Genomic DNA, 7,107 nt, shown 5'->3' with positions numbered 1-7,107 from the left:
GTAGTTTCCAGTGTATCAATCTTCTACCTCCTTGGTTAAATTTATTCCTAGGTGTTTTATCCCATGTTTTTACATTCTCAAAATGTAAAAGACAAAACTACAAATTTATAAAATAGAAAAAATATAGGAGACTGTCTTTGTGACCTGTGTAGAAAAGGATTTCTTAAATTATACTTCAAGAGCACAGATTATAAGGGAACAAATGGATGAATTTGAGAAGTGTGGTTAATGCAGGATACTATAGACAAAGTTAACAGGCCAAGATCAGATTGGAAGAAGATATTTATAATGTCTAAGACCAATAAAGGTCTGAGAGCCCCTGGGTTGCTCAGTGACTTGGGCATCTGCCTTTGATCCCAGGGTGCTGAGATCAAGCCCCATGTCGGGCTCTCTGCTCTGCAGGGAGCCTTCTTCCTCTCTCTCTCTGCCTGCTGCTCCCCTGCTTGTGCTCTCTCTGTCTCAAATAAAATATTTTTAAACTATTTTTTTAAAGATTTTATTTATTTATTTAACAGGGAGAGAGAGAGCACAAGCAGGCAGAGCAGTAGGCAGAGGGAGAAGCAGGCTCCCTGCAGAGCAGAGAGCCAGACACGGGGATTGATCCCAGAACCCTGGGATCATGACCTGACCCGAAGGCAGATGTCCAACCAACTGAGCCACACAGGTGTCCCTCAAATAAATAAAATCTTTTTTAAAATATAAAAATAATAAAACCAGTAAAGTTCTAGAATATCTGAGGAACTCCTGCAAACTAATAAGAAGAGAACAGGAACCACAATGGCTACATGGGCTAAGGAGCTAACCAGGTAAATGACCAAGGAGTGTGGCAGAGACAGTGGTGTCTGTTCCCACGCCCCCATCGCCTCTCCTCTTCCTGGGCCCACAAGTATGCTTCCTGGCTTCGGCCTCTCTAGCTCTGTTAAGATCATGACAGACACTCCCACAGGGGACGTGAGGGGGAAGGCCATGTGGCCTCCGCTCTTAGTCCATTAGCAGTGAGCTCTGCACACTGGGCTTCTGCATCTACACAGCGAAGCACAGACCCTCACTGGAAAGCTGCTTGGCTCCCAGCATCACCTCTGAGGAGAGTCTCCAAGGAGAGCTACCTGACCCCTGTCAGACTGAGCATGAAATACACCTTTGTGATCTTAAGCTCTTGAGGTCTCCTGCACACTGTGGCTGTCATGGAGAAGTCCTCACCCTAGAACTCGCTGCTCCTTAGCTGTGGGGACAGCCGTTAGCTCACAACCTCCAGCTGCATGGCCTTTAGATGCTGCCACGGAGGCCAGGAGCTTCCTAGCAGGAATGAGTATGGTGGGACAGGGGGTTCTATCCATTTCTCCTCTAACAGGCATCCTTTGATCTGGATGGTAGCTACTGGCATGGCGGCAACTCTCTCAGATCTGTTTCATGGTCCGTCTTGTTCTCTTTCCTCTCCTGTTTCCTTCTACAGGGCTCAGACCTGCCTCTGCTCAACCTTGCTTCTTCCTCTTATCCTCACAGACATGAACTCCCCAGAAAACCTTCTTGCTGCCCCATTTCAGTGTCTGCTCAGTAGAGGAAGCAGATTGATAATTCTATCCTGAGCAAGGATGCTCAAACTCATCGTTTCTCATGGACATGCAAAAACATGGTAACAATGAGGTATAATTTTATATCTATTAGATTGGCAAGGTTAGCAACCTAGATCATGCTAAGTGTTGGTGAGGATGGAGGGAAACAGCAGCAATGGGTCCTCCTGGTGGGAATGTAGAGAAGAGCAAACACTGGGGAGAATGACTGCTAGTACTTGGTCAATTTACCCGTACACCCACCCTATGACCAGTAACTCTGTTCCCAGGTAGTTGTCTCAGAGAGACCATATGTGAGGATGTTCACTGGAGTGTTATTCGTTATGACAACAACTTGGGAGCAATCTGGAGTTTTTATACATGGGGGAGCAGATGGGCAAAATATGAGGGATGCCCCAGTGAAGTACTCCATGGCACTTAGAAGTAATACACATAGAAACACAGAGAATCCTGCAAATACAGTGCTGAGTGAGGAACAAAATAAAATGAGAACTACCGTAATATGTACAGAATAACAGTATACTCTTTTTTATGAGACTTTATACAAATAGATGATAATATAATACATATATACTAAAAGCTGTCTCCAAAAGGCAGGTGAAAGAGATGGGAAAGGCAAAAAAAGAGAGAAGAAATAAATGAGAAACAACACAGGAGAGGGGATTGATGATGACCATGTGCTAAGAATGAGGCAGCATGATTCATCCCAGGCAGTGCATTGGAGATTTTTTTTAAAAGAAGCATAAAAAATATCCTTTATAAATAAGTGTTTTTTAAAATTTAAATTCAATGTCATTAACACGTACTGTATTATTAGTGTCAGAGGTAGAATGTAGTGACTCATCAGTTGCATATGATATCCAGTGCTCCTTCCATCACGTGCCCTCCTTCATGCCCATCACCCAGTTACCCTGTGCCCCACTCCCTTCCCTTCCAGCAGCCCTCCATTTGTTTTCTAGAGTTAAAAGTCTCTTATGGTTTGTCTCCCTCTCTTATTTTTCCTTCCCTTCCCCTACGCTCTTTTGTTTTCTTTCTTAAATTCCACACGTGAGTGAAAGCATATGGTATTTGTCTTTCAAGCTTACATAGTTGGTATTTCATCATCTGGAGATCTGCTTTGTTTGTTTGTTTGTTTGTTTGTTTCAGTAATCTCTACACCCAAGGAGGGAACTTGGGGCTTGAACTCAAGACCCCAAGATCAAGAGTCACTTGCTACTGAGCCAATCGGTCCCCTCTGGAGATCAGGATTTTAGCATTAATCAGAGCTGGTGGGGAGTGGGGGCCGGGCGGGCCTGGGCTGGGGGAGGGGAAGGCAACAGGGCTTTCCAAGTTGTGCCATAGGGAGAGTAGTTTGTCTTCCTTACTGATTCCACATGAGATGGAGCAGATGTTATTTGGTTCATCTTCCCCAAAGCAATTTTCAGCCCCGAGTTGGCTTCACACAACAAATACCTCAAGCATCAGGATGTCAGATAACCAGTAACCTCTATTTTCCAAACTCAGCTTTGAGCATGAAAGAGTGTGAAGCGGGCTCTAAAAGGAGCTGTCACCAAGGCCCTCCCTCCCAGGGTTGTGGCCGCACACAGGCTCCTGCGGGTGTCTGAAGCTGGAGGGGTCCAGGCCTGTGTTTTTCTGTGAGTCTGGACCTAGACATGTGACTTGGGCCAGGGCCAGAGCCTGGGCAGGTCAGGTCATAGCAGGAGTTCAGGGCCCAACAGTGCTCTGCCTTAAGTGGCTATTACCTCAGCCTGTCAGAAACAGCTTGTGAGTTGGGTATGAAGGGAACCGGGCCTGAGAAGGAGGGAAAGAGTTGGATTTTTCTAAAAAAGGGTAAGATTTGCCCTTGACCTTGGAGCAGGATAATGATGTAGTTTTGAATGTAGGGGTAAGGAAAAAGGGAGGTTTTCAAAAGAACTTTCATGCTAAAGAGAATATGAAGGATAGAAGATACCAGAGGCCTTCTTCTTCTCTCTAGTGAGGCATTAACATTAAGATGGTTGGTGGCTGGGACGCCTGGGTGGCGCAGTTGGTTAAACAACTGCCTCCGGCTCAGGGCGTGATCCTGGAGTCCCGGGATCGAGTCCCACATCAGGCTCCCAGCTCCATGGGGAGTCTGCTTCTCCCTCTGACCTTCTCCTCGCTCATGCTCTCTCTCACTGTCTCTCTCTCTCAAATAAATAAAATAAAAAAATCTTAAAAAAAAAAAAAAAAAAAAACATGGTTGGCGGCTTCCTGGAGGAACTTTATACTCTGCCTGCCTCAAGTATTTGTCAGGGGGCTGTGGGTTATAAGGACATTTAATTTGATCTACATTCAATTCTGGAAGTTAGGTTATTGATAAGAATGCTTTTTCCTTGTAAATAACTAAGACATTTATAAACTGAGGGAGACTCTGTCTGGCAGGATTGTGATCTCTATTAGTTAACCATTTGTTTGCCCTTCCCTTCGCTTTAGGGCAGCCAGAGGTGCCTGAGGAATCACACCTGTCCCACCTGCCAGTAGGGGTGGGGGAGGGTTGCAGGGTGTCAGCTTGGGCTTTGTCCTTAGCTTGCCTTCTGCTCCCTCATCAGTAAGACAGGTGTAAGACCTTCCCAGAACCAGAAGAGGAAGATCACCTGGTAAGGAGCACAGACAGTGAAAGGGAAAGAAACCCAGCTCTTTCTGACTGGGTACAAGTGACTCATAGCTGGAAGTGGGTGTATGAGTTCACTGGGGCTGCCATAACAAGGTTCTGCAGACCTGGGGGCTTAACAGAAACCAGCTTTCTCCCGATTCTGGAGGCTGGAAGTCTAAGATCAAGGTATTGGCTGGGTTGGTTCTTCTGAGCCCTCTCTCCTTGGTTTGTAGACAGCTGCCTTCTCTCTGTGTCTCCATATGGTCTCCCCTCTGTGGGCGTCCATGTCCTAATTTCTTCCCATAAAGATATCAGTCATATTGGATCAGGGCCTATACCACTGGCCTTGTTTAACCCTAACTACCTTTTTAAAGAGCTTGTCTCCAAAAACACTCACACTATGAGGGACTAGGAGATTAGAGCTTCAACATGGGAATTTGAGGACACAATTAGGTTTCAGAAATAACCATTTCAAACAGCATTCCTTCAAGACATCTTTGAAAATGTCATCCTCTTTCTGTGCAATAAAGGGAACTTAGGAAGGGGGTTGGGGGTTCATAGAAGGAAGGGCCCAGCAGCCGGCAGCAACAGTGAGAAACCTCAGGGAAAACGAAACTGAAGTCAGACTGCTTAGCTTCCTACACCCTTTCAGTCAAAACCTCACTGGGTGTTGTGTGTGGTTTGTTTGTTTGTTTTAAGTTTTATTTATTTATTTGAGAGCGAGGGAGAGAGCACAAGCAGGGGGAGGGGCAAAGAGAGGGAAGGAAAGGCAAAAACAGGGGGAGCATCACTCTCTCTCATTTGTGAATTTACAGTTTCATTTTTTAATTAAGGTATCATTTTTTGTATGGTGAAATTCACCTGTTATTGTGGAATTCTATGAATTTTGACAAAAGTATACAGTCGTGTAACAACCACCACAATGAGGACACAGAAATATTCCATCATTCCTGTATTCCCTTAGAGTCCCTCCCCTTCCAGTGTCTGGCAGCCACTACTGTTTTCTGACCCTATAGACTTGTCTTTGTGAGAAACATCATATTCTCTTAATTACTAAACAATGCTGACAGACTTTATTTTTTTTAAAAAGACTTTATTTATTTATTTGACAGAGAGAGACACAGCGAGAGAGGGAACACAAGCAGGGGGAGTGGGAGACGATGAAGCAGGCTTCCTGCCGAGAAGGGGGGCTTGATCCCAGGAACTTGGGATCATAACCAGAACCGAAGGCAGACATCGAACAACTGAGCCACCCAGGTGCCCCAATGATGACAGATTTTAAAGCCCAAAACATAACAGAAGCAGCAAATTAGAACTGGGGGATTGAAATAGAGAGAAGCTAGCCTGATTGCAAGAAGCTAAAAAGGAGACACAAAGAATTTGGGGGCCAATTGGCATAGATTCCCCTGCAGGACAAAGTCAGTGACCCCCACAGTGTTTAGGGTAAGACCCCCAACACCTCACCCAGCCTGCCCCCAAGTCTCCCTGCTGTCACCCTGTCCCTGCCGTGCACCAGCTACGTGGGGCTCCTTCCCACGGTGGCACACCTGCTGTAGATGCTTCACATGTGCGCAGTGCTGTGCCTCCTTCTGTCACATCTGCTCCCCTTTTTTTGACACTCAGGCATCAGAGGACCTAGCTCATGAGCCACCCATCACTCACCTGTCCTCGCCCTGTATAGTCTTCTGCACAACACCTAACACCACCTGAGGTTTATCTTGTCGACATAGTTATTCCATTGTTGAGGACCCATGAGTACCAGCACTGTTTTAGGGACCAAGACAAGAGCATGAATAAAACAAGTCCCTGTCCTCCTTGTGGAGATTATTTCCCAGTGAGGGGAGACAGTCCAACACAAACAAAGAATTATAGAATATTTCAGGTCGTGATTGGTGTTGTGGAGGAAAGGAAGCCAGGTCCAGGGAAAACACAGAGGCCATTGGGGCTGAGGCAGAATAATAAGGGGACAGTGGTAGGATTTGAGCTTAAAGAGGGTGCAGGTCATATAGGACTTTGTAGGCTATTGAAAAGGCTTTGGGAAACCATCGAGGACTTTAAAGAGCGGAGGGACACCATCTGACCTTTTATAAGGGGAGGATGAATATAGGGAGCCCCTATTAGGAGGCTATTGCTATAATAGGGGGAGAGGGTGGCACAGACCAGGGGGCTTGTGGTGCAGGGGTGAGCCACAGGGGTTCGTGGAGCTGCGGGGATGTTCACAGGCTGCTGGTGGAAGTGCAACATGGTACAGCCACTTCGAAAAACTGGCTGTTGGTGGTAAAGTTGAAGAGTCCTCATCCTGTGACCCAGCAGTGCCACCCCTGAGTATTATACTCAAGAGAAGTGAAAACATATGTACACAAAAAGATTTGAAGAAGAATGTTCATAGCAGCACTGCTATGGCCACCATATTTGGGGATGCATGGATCAGTGAGGAGACCTCTTCTGGAGAGGGAACACAGGAGTGCTGCACAGAGCCAGAGCGGGGGTCTCACAGCATATGCTTGGGAAGGTGACTGGGGGCGTGGAAAAAATGAAATCATGTTTAGAGTCTGTTGAGGGAGACAGAGAAATGTGTCATCCATTATTCAAAGTTTAGCTTTTAGAAGTGCTGAGCAATCAAGAGAGTTGAGTAGTGTTGAGATGGGAAGGATTACTAGTTATTTGCATCTGTTAGAAGTTAAACAACTCTAGGAGTTGTTTGAGCACCTCAAGAAGACATTTGAGCCTGGGAACTGCTCCTTGGGGAGCATTAGCTAGCCTGGTTGGTCCACATACAGTACCAGAAACACATTTACAGTCCTAGAAATGTATTGGTGCCACATGTGACTTATAGCTTGCGTTGCCCTTACTCTGCTGCCTTAATGAAGAGTGTCTGTCCTGGGCGGGGCACACAGCCTTCGCCCCTTCTGACCCCAGAAG

This window comes from Neovison vison, chromosome 12, assembly GCF_020171115.1.
Source record: "Neovison vison isolate M4711 chromosome 12, ASM_NN_V1, whole genome shotgun sequence".
Taxonomy (NCBI): domain Eukaryota; kingdom Metazoa; phylum Chordata; class Mammalia; order Carnivora; family Mustelidae; genus Neogale; species Neogale vison.
This window is presented reverse-complemented; position numbering follows the sequence as displayed.